Below are 18,264 nucleotides of genomic sequence, written 5' to 3'. Positions count from 1 at the left end.
CTGTTTTTCCAATTAATACTAAATAACACACCTGATCTTCTGATCTTAATTCACAGTTCCTTCATCAAGAATATTCCATATTTATGCCTGTTTTCAAAATGTTTATAACAGACCATGAAATTTATTTCTGAAACAAAGTGGAAAATGTTCAGTATGTCACCCAGCCTGACAAAAGAAGCAGTTAAGTAAAATGAGTGGTGAGTATGACAAAACATGCTTAAAGTGAATATTCTGTGAAAAAGCAATGCATGTGTTTGAAACTGGTATCTTTTCTAAAGGAGAATTCCTGTTCCATGATGTGTTTTATATGTTTCACTACCTCTGCACTGATGATTTTTTTTAAATAATGGTGTCTTATACTGCATTTAGACCAAGATATTATATGCCTGAAGTACCGCATCATAGAAATGTTTAGGAAGTGCTAACATCTCATGGATTGAATATAAATGTTTCACTCAAGAACGTCTTCTGTAATTAAGTTAAATAATGCTGCCTGAACATATTTCCTAAGTATCTTATTCTTTGCGTAATAAACAATTTTAAATTTTCTGAAATCACTATTTTTAAACAATAGTTTATATTCACCTCTGTTTATTCACTTGTTATTGTTACTTGCTTCCTGCAAACCACCTCCAAGCAGAGTTTTAGAGATAAATAAAAATAATATAAATTATTCATGGGCTATGAAATAACTTCCATGATAGAGTTACACTACAAAGAAAGATGTCATCAGAAATGACAATGGTGTCATCTCATCTGAACACTCCTTGCAGATTGGTTTACTTACTAGGTCATGGTTATTTAATGACAAACAGTGCCCAGATCATGCCTTGTTTTTACAATGGTTTCATTCTGTCATTACTTCTAAGCTGATATACTTTGTCAGAGCATGGTATGACCAGAAAGTTGCAATGTGACAGCATGTCATGCAAGGACATTATTGTGTAATTGAGTTTGTCAGGTATACTGTTAGGCTTATTGGCTGTGTATTTCATTTTTTATTTATACTGGGGAGATACACTTTTACAGAGGTACAATGCTTGCCATAGGCACAACAAATGTGAAACTGTAACACTTAATAAATCTGCAAGTACAAAGGAATATGAACAAATGTACACACACACACACACACACTCAAATCTATAAATGTATATGTGCTTACATATATAGACCCACTAATTTGATCTTGTACAGCTAAAAGAATAACAGGATGAGCAACTATGCTTTTATTTTACCTACAACCTTTCAATCTTTTTTGCAAGGGAAGTATTACAAACTGCTAATGCTGCATTAAAATAATTCCTCAGCACCTGCATCACCTAGAAAAAAACATAAAAAAATAAGAAAAAAAGAAAAGCTCTTGACATTCCAATTTTTGTAAAGCATGCAAATCTGCTTTCTCTTCTGCACTCCATGAATTGTAACATTTCTTCACCGATATCCTGTTATAGGTGACCTAGTGAATCTTCCATGATGTACTATGAAGCCTTGCAGAAATGCATGCAAACAATTCATATATATATGTATGTATATATATATATATATATATATATATATATATATATATATATATATATATATATATATATATATACATACATACATACATACATATATACACATACATAGGCTGGATTGGTTGATGCTGTTTTCTGCTGCTCATTCAGTAACTACCCACTACATTCAAAATGGTGGGAGGTTACAATTTCAAAATTTACAGTCACTAGTGTGCACATCACATTGGCTAAATTATTGCAAGCTATGTATAAGGACCCAACAACTTAAATAAGAACAGTGTTTGGTCTCAGAGGGGGATTTCTAGTCTGAGTGGAGTGCATCAGAGTTCAGCTGTGAGCCCACTACTGTTCATATTAGTGATGGACTACACTGGGAAACAGTTTGGAGGGGACACATTAACAATGTTGCTGTATGTAGATGATGTGGCATTACATGCAGACTCTGATGTATAACTTCAGCAAAAGATTGGGGAATAGAATGCAAAATTGAAGGTGCATAGGATGTGGGAAAAAGGGGATGAGGATGGATTGATGGGATGGAACTCAATACAGGTAAGACAGTTGTAATGCAGCAAATGGAGAAAATCAGAAGAAGCAGATAATTGAGAGGTGATGAAGCAAAGTTTGAATGAGGAAATCAAAGCTAGAATCAGATGAGCTGTAGCCAACTGGTACAGAGTGTCAGGGGTTGTGTATGACAGAATAATGCCAAAGAAGCTGAAAAGTAAGGTGAATAAGACAGCGGTGCAACCAGTACTGCTATATGGCACAATAAAGGCAGAGCAGCTGAGGAAGTTATTGATGATGGATATAAAATGCCTGAAATGGGTGGAAGGTGTCCACTGAGGAATAGACAAAGAAATCAGGATATAAGAGCAGAAGCCAAAGTAGTTCCAGTTGCAGAGAAAGTCAAGGAGAACATATTACAATGGTTTGGGCATGTGCAGAAAAAAAAAAAGACAATCTGTCGAAGAAGATTTGGGACAGAAAGGAAGAAAGCAAGAAGGAAGAAGAGTATCCAACAAAGAGATGGATGGATTATGTAAGAGAAGACCTGCAACAATCAGGCAAGAGTGTCAAAGAAGGTAGGAGTGTGGCATTGAGTAGACAGAGATGGCAAGAGTTGACACAACACCCTGACCCCATATAGAAATGGAATAAAAGGGGATTGATGCTAGTGGGAATGATGATGAATTGCTATGTGTTTTAGTCAATGTAAGATATACCAGAGAGCTCTGGTTGATGACCTCCAATTCCAACCCACAAATAATGCAGGAAATGGTGTATGTATAATGCCTTACAGGGAAAATAAAGTTCAGCTTACTTAAGGGACACACATTGTCTAGATTTTTTAAGATGAACACTGCAGTAGAGTCCACATTATCTGCAGCAAGAGTTTGGTTGTTTGTACTATTATGCACAACATAGCATTGAGCAACTAGATAGACAGCAGTAGACGGGCAACCTGGAGAGCCTTGAGATGGAATATGCAGGAGCACCACATCCAAGGCTTGCAGTACTTCCAAAGTAAGTATTGGTTCACAACTATAGGTTGTGCTACAAGTAATGCTGAATAAAATGGTGCATCTGTTATCACACTCAGGTTATTCACGACAGTGCACAGACAAGTCATGATATGTAGCAGATATCACCATACCTCCCCAAGTTCAAAGACTGGGAGGGAACGGTTATCATCTTTTTGTGCTGCTGGGGAGGTGCAAAGTGATAGATAACTGCACACTCTCAGATAGGGTAGGGTAATGGGAGATGACCATGGCAGCCATATTGTCTGGGAGGCTGTAGAGAATCAAGGGTCACATTCTGCATTGGACAGATCGATATGCTGTGATGTTGGGGTTTAATGCAGCCTATGGCAGGGAAGCTGTGGATATGTGAAAACCATACTTGCCCATAATGACTGGGTATATTTTATGTTGATCCTGATGACTACACAACCTCTCACTCATTTTTGCACTGTAGCAACTTCCACAAATTCACCCCCCTTATGCCCCCTAGTTATCAACTGCACGTAGTTCTATGCACAGCCTACCCCCCCATTTACATACTATAGGAGTAGCTCAAGTTAGGACCTTGGAGTGCCGTACCTCTTTCAGCATGTTCAGCTCAATGTTTCCATTGTGTTTTATTTGCCACCCTTGCCTGGTTGCTGTAAGTAGACAATAAAGTACTATACCACTAATTTTGATGCCCAGTTACACATAAAGCATGCCATCTGCCTCATTGCAGCTGACTTTCACCACAAGCTTTGTTGCTGTTTCTGAGATATTTACACAGGTAAGACTCCTTCCATAACGGTGAAGCTCAAAGTCTACAGAGTGTTAACTAAAATTCTGTTTCACAGCATTGAACAAAATGGTGTTATTGCTTCATATGACACTAACAGGCACCCCTTAGTACAGTAGCTATGTCAATGAGGTCAGTTAGTGCCACTGTCTATAATGTGCTGCTAGACAGACATGCTGTCATGATTACCACAAAACACATCACAGTATGCTCTTGCATAATGCAGTTGTATGTCTGTAGCAAGATGCTGATGCATTATACTCAGCACAGTGGCACAGAGCTACAGACATGCAGTACTGTAGTGGTACAGCAATACATGCAACACATGATTTAAAAATGCACGTCTGTGTGTACAGGGCTACCATTACCGTGTGTTAAGATAACTCAGCACAAGGTCTAAAAAGAAAAAGGAACAAGCAAGATGTTTCCATCTCCACCTAATATCATTTGTGCATTCAGTCTGAGGACAGGTTTAATGACACATGCTTTCTTGTTTTTTTGACTATTCATGGTGAAGTACACTAGGCAGTAAAAGGAAATTTATTTTATGTTCATTCATTATGTAGGTAATACATCACTAAACAGCATATTCAGCAGGGTTTCTTCAACACATTACTGCTGTATTAAGCCTATTGAATGCAGAGAATATCCTTTTTCATGTCGTATGCTTACACTCCTGGTGACATATGACATTTCAGTATGTCAAGATTCACACAATGGTCCTTCCTTGTGCAGGTTTTCATGAAAAACTGGATGTAATAGAGCTTTGCAGCTTACTTGAACCAGAATTAAATTCTGCACACCAGTACAGGAAACACAATGCAGAAAAGTAAATGAGGACCTGCTAATGTTGGAGCAAAGTTTGCTGGCTTATAAACATGCATCTCAGAGTAACATTTAGGGCTGCGGCTAAGATGACACAGCTTGTAACTAGCTGTAGCAATTCAGCTATTTAAAGATAATGGGAAATAAGAATATTTAGAATGAAACCATGTTTAGTATGATGAAATGAGCTGTCTCCTTGGAGAATGGAACCAGATTAATCATTCCACAATTACAGTGCGAAATTACTTCAAGTGAAATTAGTTCCACCATACAGCCAGAAGCCAGACTAGTTCACTCCACTGTTGTCTACACAGAATTAAATGAAACTAGTTGATAATATCAGGTTAACAATGAAGTATAAACATGGAACCATTAGAATTATATGTAAACACAAAACACATAAAAAGTGTAGAAATGTCATCATGCCACTCACCACCAAATATCATTCACTCTTTTACCCTTAAAGGTGGCAAAGTAATCTTAATTGTCATTAAGTATGCTGTACTCCTAATATCCTTTCACAAGACATTCCAACTCTGAATCACTCACTGAAATGGGTACTTCTGTTTGTTGCCCTGCTGAGTCCCTGTGCTGATTTGATACATTTGCTTTTTGCATTAATTACACAAGTATTATCTTAAAGCTAGTGCAGTTTAGTAAAATGTTGTTATTCATGTTTTTTTATTACCTTCTCTTACTCTGTGACAGAGAAGAATAAATAAGGTGTCTAAAATCTTTTTTTCATGTCTCACTGTTCTCTTCTGAATTGAAAAGTTTAAATTGTTTACCTGAAAATGTAATATACTGGATTCATCTTCTATGCTAGACCTTATAAAGTTTTAAAACAATGGAATCAATACTGTGGCTGTCCTGATGTTTACAGATCTTACTAGCTTGCTAAGATGTCTGCATTTCTCTGAAGAAATGTTTTCTGGTTGTACGTAAAAACTAATTTCCTATCTACAGAGATCCCAGGGTGCACAGCTATCTATACTGTTCCTTGCTTCTCCATATATAGGAAGTGTTTGTGTTTCCTCTTGCAAATGTAGTAGCTGCAGACTTCTTTAAATGTAATTTGTTTCTGTACAGTAAAATCAAAAGGTTCAATGGTGACAATATGTTGTCTCATTGGTGATGAGTGAAAATAGCCACAAAGATTTTCATTGTCAGAAAATATATTAGTCAGGTAACTTCATGGCACTAATGGAAAAAAGACATAGGTACAGTAATGACACGCATGGTACAGTCTGTACCATCTTTCCTCAATGCACAAGTCATCCACTGACATCAGTCAATTAACCAAGACCTGATCCATATGGATATGGTAAAGTTTAACAATAGTTTTGCATATGCACCTTTCTATCTAATTATTAATTTCTACTATTGCAAAAGCGTTGATGAAATGAAAAAAAAAATAACATTCAGCTGCATTTGTTTGTCCAAATCATATATGTCCAAACTGACACTTTATGTCATCTAAACTGTTATCACAATATATGAACTGATGCAATTCTTTGCACCAAAGCATAAAGGACTGTATTTTTCTATGCTTGTAAAATCAAACTCTCTCATCATTTTGATGCTTTCACTTTATAAATTAGGACAATAATAGATAACTTCAGATTATTAGCTATTCATGCATTCATAATCCAGCACAGTTTGTATTGCATTTAGTATGCTGGATGCATTGCAGTCTGTCCAGGAATGCACAGGGCACAAAAAATGGAAACTAATCCTGGACAGAAGGGGAGTCTATCATAGGATGCACACAAACAAACTCACTCTCACACAGCATGCACAAACACAATTGTACCTATGACCACCCTGGAGGAAAAATGGCAGTTTAATTATCCTCTGACTTTAGGATCATAGAAGGATACTAGGCTAATCACCCTAGGGAACCTACAAGTCTAGCCACGTTTAACCCTTATTTCTACAATCAGCACATATCACCCCTGTCCAAGAGGGACATAGGTCGAATGCCTGGGGTGAATTTATGGTTACCCATCCAATCATCCAGATTGCATTTGAAGACGGCCAATGAGGTGTTCTGCTTGACATGAAGAGGGAGTCTGTTCCAAAGGTGCGGTAGTCTCTGGGAGAAAAATCTGTCTCTCCAGCAGGTTCTATTAATGTGACATACCAGGTTAAGAACATTAGAGTGACTAACCCATGTACCATTTGACTTATGGATATGCAGCATTTCCAAAAAAGCAGGGTCATAGATTGCCTTATATGCAAGGCAGATATTGCCTCTGAGTAGTCTGTATGAAATAGAATAAAGTGACAGTGATTTAAGATGATTCACGTAGGACAGATACCGAAGACCTTGAATTTTCCTTGTATGGAACCTTTGTGGTCTCTCCAATTGCTGCAGGTGCTTGGAAAGGTACATACCAAAAGGGGCATTGTACTCAATTATTGGCCTGATGAGGGAAGAGTACAGGGAGGTTATAACTTCTTTTTTTCTGGAGGCAATGCTGTTACTTATGAGATGAACAATATAGAATGCCCCTCTTACCACTGTGCAGATATGGTGATCAAAGGCTAAGTTGCTGTTAACCTTTGTGACCAGGTCTCTTAGCACTGAATGCATACTTAGGGTGTTGTTATTGATGTAGAAGCTAGCAGGAACATCACTCTTAGCAAAAGAGATGATAATGAATATTTTTTTGCATTGAGTTTTGGCCTTGACTTTGGCACTAGTTATTTATTTGTGTGATACCCTCATGTAGGATGTTGACAGCATTTGGAGATTCTATGATCACTCCCAGTTTACAGTCATCAGCATACTTTGTCAGCCACAGTCCTTTAGTTTTAGCTTGCACTTTGGAGAAATAGATTCCAAACTGTAGAGGTCCCATGACTTATCCCTGTGGAACACCACTGGTTACAGGTCTGATATTGGAGGTGTATTCCCCTATTTGACTATACGGATTCTATCAGTGAGCCAGTTAATGAGCCATCTAATGATGTATGGGTTGATACCTAGCTTGGTGAGTTTGTCAATTATGCCTGAGTGGGGGATAGTGTCAAACACCTTGGCTAAGCCTAGGTAGACTGTATGCACATATTTCCCCTCATGAAGGGCCTTGGTGACTGTCTCGAAGAAGTCCACTAGGTTTAACAGGCATGATCTCATTTTGACAAATCCCAATTGAGTAGAGTCAAGTGTTGATATTGTGCTCCTAGATAGCTGTCAACTGCTGACTACTTTGTTTGAATTCGTTTAACATGTCACAAAGGCCCAAGTATTATGTTTATCTTCATGCCCTCTAAGGAATACTTGACACTGTTGGCAGTTATGACTGGTGTTTGGAGTTAGGGATGATGGCCACTTAAGTCTCACTCCCAGAGTGTAAAAGAAATTTGGTATTACCATGCTCTGTCACAAAAATCATCAGCAAAACTCTTAAGTGCCTTCACAACACCCTAAATAGGCTTCAAACCTGAGACATCTGGGTCGTAGTTATAATATTATCCATCTATGCCACAGAGATGGCTGAAACTGGTGATTTCTCTTTTAGGCAATTGTGTGCATTGGCATATTATGCAAGTTCACAAATACACTGATTCCTTTTGAGCAGGTTGTTTACAGGTGGATTTAAAATTTGTTCTTCAAATTCAATTTTGATAATTTGGTTGTTGGTCAAAACTGCTTTCACACAATGGGATTTCCCCTCAACTAACCTGAATCTCAACTAGAATCATGGATGCACCCTCCAAATTTTATAACAGTATCTGTTTTTTTATTCCACCCTTTCATTTTGCTTAGGCATTTAAACCACAATGTTCAGTTGCCATTGATTCTGACTGTGTAGCTGATGTCTCTGCTTTTCCTTTTTTCACTAATTTTTTATTTATAATTCTGCACAATTGTTTGACAGTTTGAAGTTATAAGTTACTGTTTATTTAGTTCATATACATTGCTCGTTCTGGTTATGAATCGAATGCACATTTATTTTTGCTCTTCCTCCTATCACAGAGACCAGCTCATGTGAGGAGTTTAAGTCATCCCTGCAAGATACATGAATGATTATGCTATTCCATATAAAAGCAGACAGTCCAAAATGTCATTTGCACCAGTTTTTGTAAAATGCTTCTCTGTTAGGAGGCAATGACCCCCCAACCCCTTGTCATGTTAGGAATTTACCCCCCACCTATAAATTAAATCTGATTAACCTGAGGTTGTGGCATGTATGGCGGGGCAGGTGATTTTTCACACATAATGCCAACTTTGACAAATCGTACTATTCAACAAACTGTGAATTAGCTAAACTCATATTCCTGGCACTGCTCTCCTTCTCTGACTATATGACTTACATGCTCTGACTAGTTATGGCATACAAACTGATATGTTATCCTGAACAATGTCCTGTGTCAAAATACATGTTATTGCCCTACACCCTCACAAGGGATATCCATTTTGGTAATAATTTCTGCTAAGCACAACCAAAGCAAATGATTCATTGGGGGACTTACTATTCTCTTGCTGCGTCTCCAAACTCTGCCACACCACCCCAACACAAGTAAAATGACTACCAAATTCCCAAGGTATAAAATCCAGCTCAAACAATACCTTCCCCAGTCCTGGTCATGCTCATGTTCATCACCAGGTTGAGACATCTAGTGGAAGCGCAAACTTCTGATTCCTCATCACTAACTTTTTGTCCTCCTATACTTGAAATATTACAGCTTAACAATTTTCCCACCTGCACTTGAATCAAAGCAGCCCTTTTCACCCCCTCTTAAACAACATTTTTCATCTTTCTTTTTTTCTAACTGCCCCATCCACCTCTCTATCCCCTTCATGCATCTCCTGTATACCTAAGTAATAAACCTTCTAGATACACCAATTTGGAACAGGCAATCTAAATAGAATTAATCCTGTACCGTGTTCTGTCTGTCATATGCTATTACCACTATTTGAGTATATACTAATACTAACTCCCCTCCCCTCCTATACAATTTTATAACTTACTTTATTATATCTCTTGAACTCTTTACAAAGCTTTCTGTACTGAAATGTAAGAACACTAAACTTCTGTACAACAATATTTTCCCTTTGGCAGTATCAATCCATTTTCTTCCTGTAAGATTTTAGAGCTGCTAAAACTGTATAGACTTATAATTGTTCATTTAAATACTTTACTGCATGTACCTATCTTGTAATTTATTGATTTTGACATGTGTTAAATGGGAAAAAGTCTGACTGGGTGATGTCCTTTTTCATCAGAGGCCTAGGGAGAAAAGCTCCGAACATAAGAAATTATTATGAAGTACAGAAAAAACACATGAAGTTAACAAAAGCAAAGTAAAATTTCAGCATTGGAGAACTAGGTAAAAAGTATGAAATAGTTCTAAAAAACAAAGTATGCTGAGGTATAAATAGACTTCAAGACTCAGAAAGTTAGGCGAAAAAAAGAATAAATATACATGAGGCAAATTTGACTGGATATGGTATTTGAAGAAAGATGTAAAGGTGGGAAAAATAGGTGAAGGAAGGTGCAGAGAGCAGGACTACGTTTTTTTTTCCATGAGAAATGTAACTGTTGTTTTTTTCTGAGAACTGTTTGGAATTCACTTGTTAATATAAATGTACTGTAATGGAACTTTTCTCTCCAGGCCTCCTCTGAAAATGGGCTCTGTCCAGATGGACTTTTTTGGTCAATAAAGGAAAATAAATAAATAATATGCACTTGTGTCTCGGGTGTATATAATTCATGATAAATGCATCATACACATTGTCCACTTGCAATTCCATTTGCACAGGCCAGTTCTAGTTCGGTAAAAAGCTCATGGGCAACTGACCATTGATGAGTGTGATGCTTCATATTCAACTGAAATTTAAATAGTCGAATGTACTCATGCAGCTCCTTCTTAAAAGTCTGGATTGATGGGCTACGTTTAGTTTAGGGAGAGACATGCTTCCATAGTCATAGGAGTCTTTCATATATGAAGCTGTCATATTTCATGGAACAAATAATATTAATTTTTATTGATGCTGATTATACTCTTGTTTCAACGATGCCAAGAAGGTATTTTAAGTATAGACTTTCAAATAGTTAGGTGTCTTAATGCTGTGCTCCAGACATAGGTCTCCCCTAACAAGGTGATAAGATACACAGAAAAAAGGCAGTCTGTCTTTATCATTAACTCATTCCCTCCAGATGACTTCTGAACGTTTTGTAATCTATCTTCCAACAGTTAAATTATGAGCCTTTTAACAAAATTATGTTATATCCTTACTTTTCAAACAAACACCCATATGTCTAAAATCAAAGTTTTACTAATAATTAAATTCTAGGTCTTACATTGAATTTTGTAAGTCATTTTAAACAGGGTGAACATTAATTTTTGAAATTATTAGCAAACAATTTACAATATCTCAGTAACCACTCAAGATACGCACCGACTTGTCTGAAGTATTTTTTCATTCAGTTGTGATTACCTGTGTGTTGCTTTTTTTGGAGATTTTTAAAGAAGTAAGAAAATTATTCTAACTTAAATAGAGTGAAAACATTTAATATCTCTTTAGTTTCGCTATATAAGTATCATATTTGTTGTGCTGGCCATTATCAACGCTTTACTATGATATCTTTCAATAGTAGACAACTCCTCTTGTTTTGTGGATATCAGCAGTTCTATAAATAAAAGTGGAAGGTCATCTACAAAGAATCCAAGTTATTTTGCTATTTTATAAATGTAAGTTCTTTTGCTATTTTATAAATTTAAAGTTGCTGTCCATGAGTTCCAAACTCTTGCATCATTCCTGTATCAGTTCTTCACCATAAATAATGTTTCCTCATTTCGGTTTCTAATGACATTGCCTGGCCTTCTATTATTTGGACAAGCATGTGTAATACACATTTATGACTGGCTCATCTCCAGTAAGATGTAGTTACATTTGATGATTCTTTCATTGTTTTGAAGTAATGAACATTCTACCCATCCCCAGTAGGTCTCCCTGGAATTTGTGACTGACTGAATTAAGACCTGATGCAGTCCAATATATTATAATTTTTCCATAATGGAATACTGTGCTGTTTCACAATCTCTCTCAGGGAAGTTAGTCAAATGACAAAATGTTGTGTCTTTCGGCTTTTCCCGGTTAGGGTTTGCCACGCAGAACTCCGGTCCACTAATGACTGGCAGTAGATTTTTACATGCCGAGTTGCCAGCCCTGATGCACAACCTTCAAGAGAGGCATGCCCATTCATGCATGTCTCCACACAGAAGATGCTCTAGCTGAGAATCGAACAGGACAACGTCTTACTGTGAGGCAACAACGCTACTGCAGCACCACCACCGTATGATTTTACTTATTTTGGCAGTGACAGCGACTTCCTGGAATGCCAAGTTAAATATATTTAATTCTGCTTTGGGTCTCTTGGACTTAGAAACAGGGATATACTCCCCTTTTCCCTACACTCTTTACCTCACTTAAAATTGTATTTTGCATCATGCAGTTAACATTAACCTGCCTCTTGATACAGTAATCTGAGTCACTGTCTAATTATTGACATACTATTCCAGGGTAGAAGCTGTAAGGCTTTACTTTCCTCCCTTATTTTATTTATTTATACATTTGTTAATTGGGGCAGGTACACTGGTACAAAGACCCCTTTTGGGGCATAGGGACACAAACAGTAATGACAGTAAAATGCAATATTTGTAAAACTGTACATATCTAAAACAAACAGGATAATGCCAGCATGAAGGAGTACATACGGAAAACTATATATAAATAAATACAACAGCTGCATTTACAATGAAGATGGTTAGTCATACAATTTCTAAGCACACAAAGTATACAGCAAAAATAAACAGATGTCGATATAAGGCAAAATGAACACAAAAAAATATACAGCAAAATGGAACAGTAAGTATAAAGCAGAGAAAGGATAAAGTATGGGGTGCTAATCTGCTGCTATTTAGTAAAGATGTCCAAACAATATATTTGTCTTGCGTATGCGAAGTACCAGACTGGTGATGAAAAACCACTGTGAAACAATAGCTCATTATTAGCAAACTCAATTTAAAACAAATCATGTTGGATTAGAAGACTACTTCATTAATGAGTATATTGGCGTATTCTCTTTTTTTCAGCTTATTTACACTTTACACTATTAAACATGTAATATGCTGGCTTCAGAAAATGCATTATTTTAGAACCATAACAGTAAATATTAAAGCACCATTAAAACTGAAATGCTTCCTGCAAAGTCTTAGTCATTTTTTAACCTTCACATTCTATAGTGTTACGAGACGGAGAGCTACTGGAGTTGCAAAAAGGATTCTGCATACTGCTGGTAATGATGTGGCAAATCTCGCTTTGGTTCATCCAGAACAGAATGGAATGAAAAATAAATTAATATATTAATCAGTTTTTCAGTCTTCTGCCAGGCTGCCATCTGGGCAAAAGCCAAGTCATTTTCTATGCTGAGTACATTGATTCTTACTGGCTGAATAACAGAAACAATTTTTCTTTCATTATGACTAATTTAAAACTGTTGAATACTGCATTGGAATGTTTGATTTTTAAAGATTTATATGTATGTGTATATAAATATATATATATATATATATATATATATATATATATACACGCACACACACACACACACACACACACACACACACACACACGCATATACATTTATACATAAGACATGTATGATTTTTTTCACATATTACATTTAGCAGAGATTAGTTTTATTTTCTGTTATTGTCCTTTCAGTTACACTACATTAGTATGTTCTACTTCTTTCAGATGTTAAAATTGCTCTGCAAAGAATTTTTAAAATCAATGCCATTTTGTAAGGTGATAATTTAGCTTGTATTTCTTAATTCCTTTACTAGATGTCTTCATAGATGCGGAATATTCCGCAGTGAAACATGAATGAGTTGCGCTTTAGTATGCATTATAGTACAGTCATTTTCATGCTACACATCTGTTTTTTCTTAGTACAGTCAAAACTGACAACCTGTCTAAGAACTTGAACTTACTCAGTTAACCTAACATGAATCTAGAGCCAGTATGGCTGCAAATCGCATAAAATGCAACCATCAATCACACTGTCATTTCATATACTCAAGGGGGAAGGCATTTCATGGAACCGTTCCCTGAGGTGCAGCTTCCATTTTAATACATTTATCAGAAGGAAATTCCAAAGTATATGAAGTTTAAATATTTAGTCTACCGAAGGTTTGACATCTGCTTTTTATCACTCTCAGGAAGTTACAGGGAACATTCTCTATGAGCTGTTTATGTTAACAATTTTTTATTGATTTTTGTTTTAAATTATTAACAGAATGAACTTAATTTGACCTCTGATGAGTTTGAAATCCAGCAGACTTGGCTTATTCTGATACAATATTTCTCACGGTTCTGCTTTACAAATTTGCAAGGCATCTTTCTAGGTGCTACATGACATACCTTGTAAATTAAGTAGAGGAAACATCACAAGCAAACGGTTTATACTGTTCATCCACCACATCTAAGGTCATGTGTACTCAGCATGTCATCTTGTTTCTGATATGACCCTTCTGTGTGTAATAAAAGTTATGACAGTTCTAAAAGTGTCATCTGTAGTATCAGATTCCTTTGCAACACAATACATTTAACAGTGACATTCCAGAGGAAGCATTAGCCAGTAAGGGATTAAATCACAGAAATGCACTCATCTACTTTAAATATGTTTCTTAAATCTTACCAAACTGTGATTAAGACACGTGTAAGAGCTACAAAAGGAGACTAACACAAAATGTTGTAAGGAACATTTTAAGAAGGAAACGCCTTGTAGTACATGGATCACTGACATTATCCAAAATCAAAAAAAAAAAAAAAGAATTGTAAAATATTTCTGTAGCATGAGACCCGACCATAACAGCACTTTCAGAGGTGTGTAACAACTGTTGCATAACCGGTATGTGCTATTACAGTCCAATCTCACAGAAGGGAGCTTCCTTCACTCTCAAATGTATTTGAAGTACTTGCTTCATATTTTCATTCTTCCAAGTAAGTTTACAAATATCAGTCTTCACTCTTGAGCTGAATTTCTTGGTGTTCATGTCTTGAATATTTAATAATAATAATATGGCTATGATTGGAGACCTGATCATTACCCTCTGTTTTATGTTCCTTCCAATCTCCAGTCCCCATTTCTTTGCTAGCAAATGTTGTTGTTTAGACACTTTTGTTTATTGAGTACACAAAAGTATGTTATTGTTTTGGCATCCCATACTGTATATTTCAGCAGCTTGCATAGAGTGACATAAAAATAAATATGACTGTTACTGCATACATGAAGTGCCGGCCTTCATATAAACTGTTAAACAAAGGAGCCATCTGCCTGACTTGCTGGTAATTCAAATAGAGTTAAACATCTATTTGTTCTTATTCAATAAAGATATGGATATTTAATAAAATCATGGGTTTGCAACTGCTATGCCCATGAAAAGTGCTATTTACCACATTTCCCAGTATTGCCTCTGTCCAGTAAATCATTTCATATCTGTGGCTATTTCTGATTGTTATTTACTTCCTAATGAATACTCCATTTTTTTGTAAACAACTCCTTATTCCCTAAATGTGAGTAATCATATTTTCATCAACATTCTATAATACAAGATACAATACCACAACAACAATGCAACATCTGTTTCAGATTACTTTCTGCACATCAAAGAAAAACAATCTGTTCTTCTCCTATATTACTGCCATTCTAATGATCACCAACATATCTCAGTCGTTGTATTATGTATTTATGTAACCCTGTGCACCCATATAATCTTTGTATGTTCCTTACTGCTTTAGATTCTACAGAATGATGTCACTTTGTATCATGTACACAGTCACATGACTTGAATAAACAAATCAATGCCCCTTTTATATTATGTCAAAGATTAGCATTAATAGTGTTTTATAGGTTCTCTTATACCATTCATTTTGGTTCATTGCCAGTTTAAAATTTTCCTCCTTCAACATCTTTGGTGAAATACCAACTATTGCCCATTTGGACTTGGTAGAACCCCCTCATTTTGTGCCCCAAGAGCTTATTCCCTAGTAACTTGGTAATCTTCTCTGCTTATAACCCAAAACATTTTATTGTGAACATGCATTCCACGTTTTCTTCCAAGCCATCAGATTTAGGAAATGTTTAACATCGAAATCTGTTATACTGCAGAAAATACTACTAAAAAGCTAAAAACAAAACGTAATAAAAACAAAATGGCAAATAAATATAGAAACAACAAAACTACTTTATTCAAAGCAACAGATACTTGATAAGCTCTTTTGTTCATCAAGGAACTTCATCAGATCAAGCAATAAAATCAAACCAACCATTTATATAAAACCTCCAACATCACATGATCACCATGCATCAATGCATTAACCCTTTCCTTTTTAAAATGACCTTAAGATTCTCGCTGTCATTAATACCTGAACTTGCACAGGCATTCAACTTTTCCTGCCAGCAACAATACTACAGAAGATACCTTGCAAACTGTACAGATTCCAAGTAAACATTTAGTGTTTCATTCTCTGTTCTGTCAGAGACCTATAGATCTCTGCTGATACTAAATAAAATGTTTATACCAGTCCCAGTATGAAGATGTTTTGTTAAAGCTAATGTTTTGTGTTACCTTCACTTGCCCCTCAGCAACTTGTATCCCAACTACTTATCATTTCTCTAGTCTGTTCAGTTTATTTTGGTTTTCCTACTAATTATTGTCTTATTACGTTAAACATTTAAAATATGTTAATGGAGATATTATTCTCTAATGCTGTTATTGCCATAATATGTTAGGCATTGCTTTTTTGCAGGTTCTTTAGGGTTAAGATTGAGGTTTCATGACTCAGGGAAGAGCTAATGGTTTATTACTGTTTACACTGATTTTTTTTTGTGCAATACCTTGATGTACCATTGTTCACAACTTAAGCATTTCAGTTATGATGTTTTGCATGTTGATTAAAGGAGTTATGTTTAGACCTCTAATTCAGATTTGCTTCAGCAGTAATTTTCTAATCTGTGTTAACCAAGGTTACTGGTCTCCAAATATCAGATCTTTCTCCCTCTCTCTTTCTATGCCACCTTAATTTACTATATTAACTTTAAACAAATGAAAATAAATAAATAAATGTAAATTGTCTGCCAGAATCAGAGATAGGTTGTTAATCTGTCATGTCTTTCTCATGATTCCATGGCCTCCAGGATGTTATATTTAAGAAAACGGACTTCTCCAGTAGTGCCAGCTTACTGTTTTACACGACACAGAGTAAGGATTATTCTGCAACAACACTACAATTCTGGATGTACCACCATCATAGCCATGAGGGAATCCACATGGTAGTGGCATATCTTTTCAACAAAACTTTGAAGATACATGTGAAACCTATTCCTGTTAGGTACAGAATGTCATTCTCTTTGTTTTGTTAGGTTAGAATCAAATCATATTTTGTCAGCTTTTTACTGTAAAGTTATGATCAAATCATATTTTGTCATCTTGCCATGCTTTTTAAGCTACTGACTCAAGTCATGGCTGAAAAGGGACAATGGACTCGTCACACACCTGCTTGTCAAATAATAAAAGTAACAAAACAAGCACATTTTCCCTGCCTAGAGGGAAACATTGCTTGTGCAACCTGACATTGGTGTTCTATGTGCACAGTAGGCTCTGCAACCATACTAGTTGTATGTACTGGTAGGCATTTCAGACATTCAACAATTATCTACTCAATGTTCTGATGTCATTCTGTGACACACCAAGGTCTAGTGCAGTATGTCTTGGTCTTGTGCTATGGAATGAATTATCATAGCTTTCCTGTCCCTTGCCAAGCTTTGAGTCTGCTTGGATGCTATCCTATACCTTTGTTGTAGGTGTTGACACATTGTTGCAGACGCAGTTGTAACCACACATATGCACCATCCGCCAAAGAAATGCAAGGCATGTTCTGCTCACATCTACCCTGCCATTGTCTGCTGTCTTATCTGATCCTATCATGGTGTTGGAACCAGAACTTCCCATCAATAGTTTGTCATTCGGGTAATGTGAAGGTACTGCTTGCACTTCAGGGGTTGTAGCCATGTGTAGAGTAATTCTGTGGAGGGTCCATTGTAAAACAAATGTCCTAAAGTTATTTTCTGCTCTGCACTAGAATCTGCCTGCAGCATTATCCAAGCATCTAACTGCATCTTCTTGTGGGCCTACCACCAACTGTATAATGATGTCGGATCTGCACAGGAGTCTACTGTGTGTCTCCTGGGTCTTTTGCTGTTGACACTTATGCAGGCAGTACTCGACAAATCATTAATGGGTAAGATAAATTGCGAGAAAAGCAGATAAGATCTTATTTCTTGAACGAGAATAACAGAATGCTACTGTATGCATTATATCTATGTCTCAGCATTATTTGAGGTATTTCATACACACATCCCAAACTTTTCTATAATTATGACTCAAAATACGTTTATTGACAGAGTGGTAGGCAATATTGCCCACGTGTGTGTGTATCTTTACTTTAGATCTTGATGCCTGAGTATCATTATCTTTGGATGTGTATTCTGCCACAGGTACTTCAACCACAGAATGGAAACCACAGAATGGAAACCAC

General features: G+C 36.3%; 1 protein-coding gene across 1 annotated transcript in view; it reads right to left on the bottom strand.

Annotated features, from left to right (window-relative positions):
- Nucleotides 1-18,264, bottom strand: part of CDH11 (cadherin 11) — a 485,578-nt gene that overhangs the window by 311,710 nt on the left and 155,604 nt on the right. The gene's annotated exons all lie outside the window — the stretch shown is intronic.

The sequence above is a fragment of the Protopterus annectens genome, chromosome 8.part1, assembly GCF_019279795.1.
Source record: "Protopterus annectens isolate FY-2018-M chromosome 8.part1, PAN1.0, whole genome shotgun sequence".
Classification (NCBI taxonomy): domain Eukaryota; kingdom Metazoa; phylum Chordata; order Ceratodontiformes; family Protopteridae; genus Protopterus; species Protopterus annectens.
Note: the sequence above shows the minus strand (reverse complement) of the source record. Positions and strands in the feature narration are given on the sequence as shown.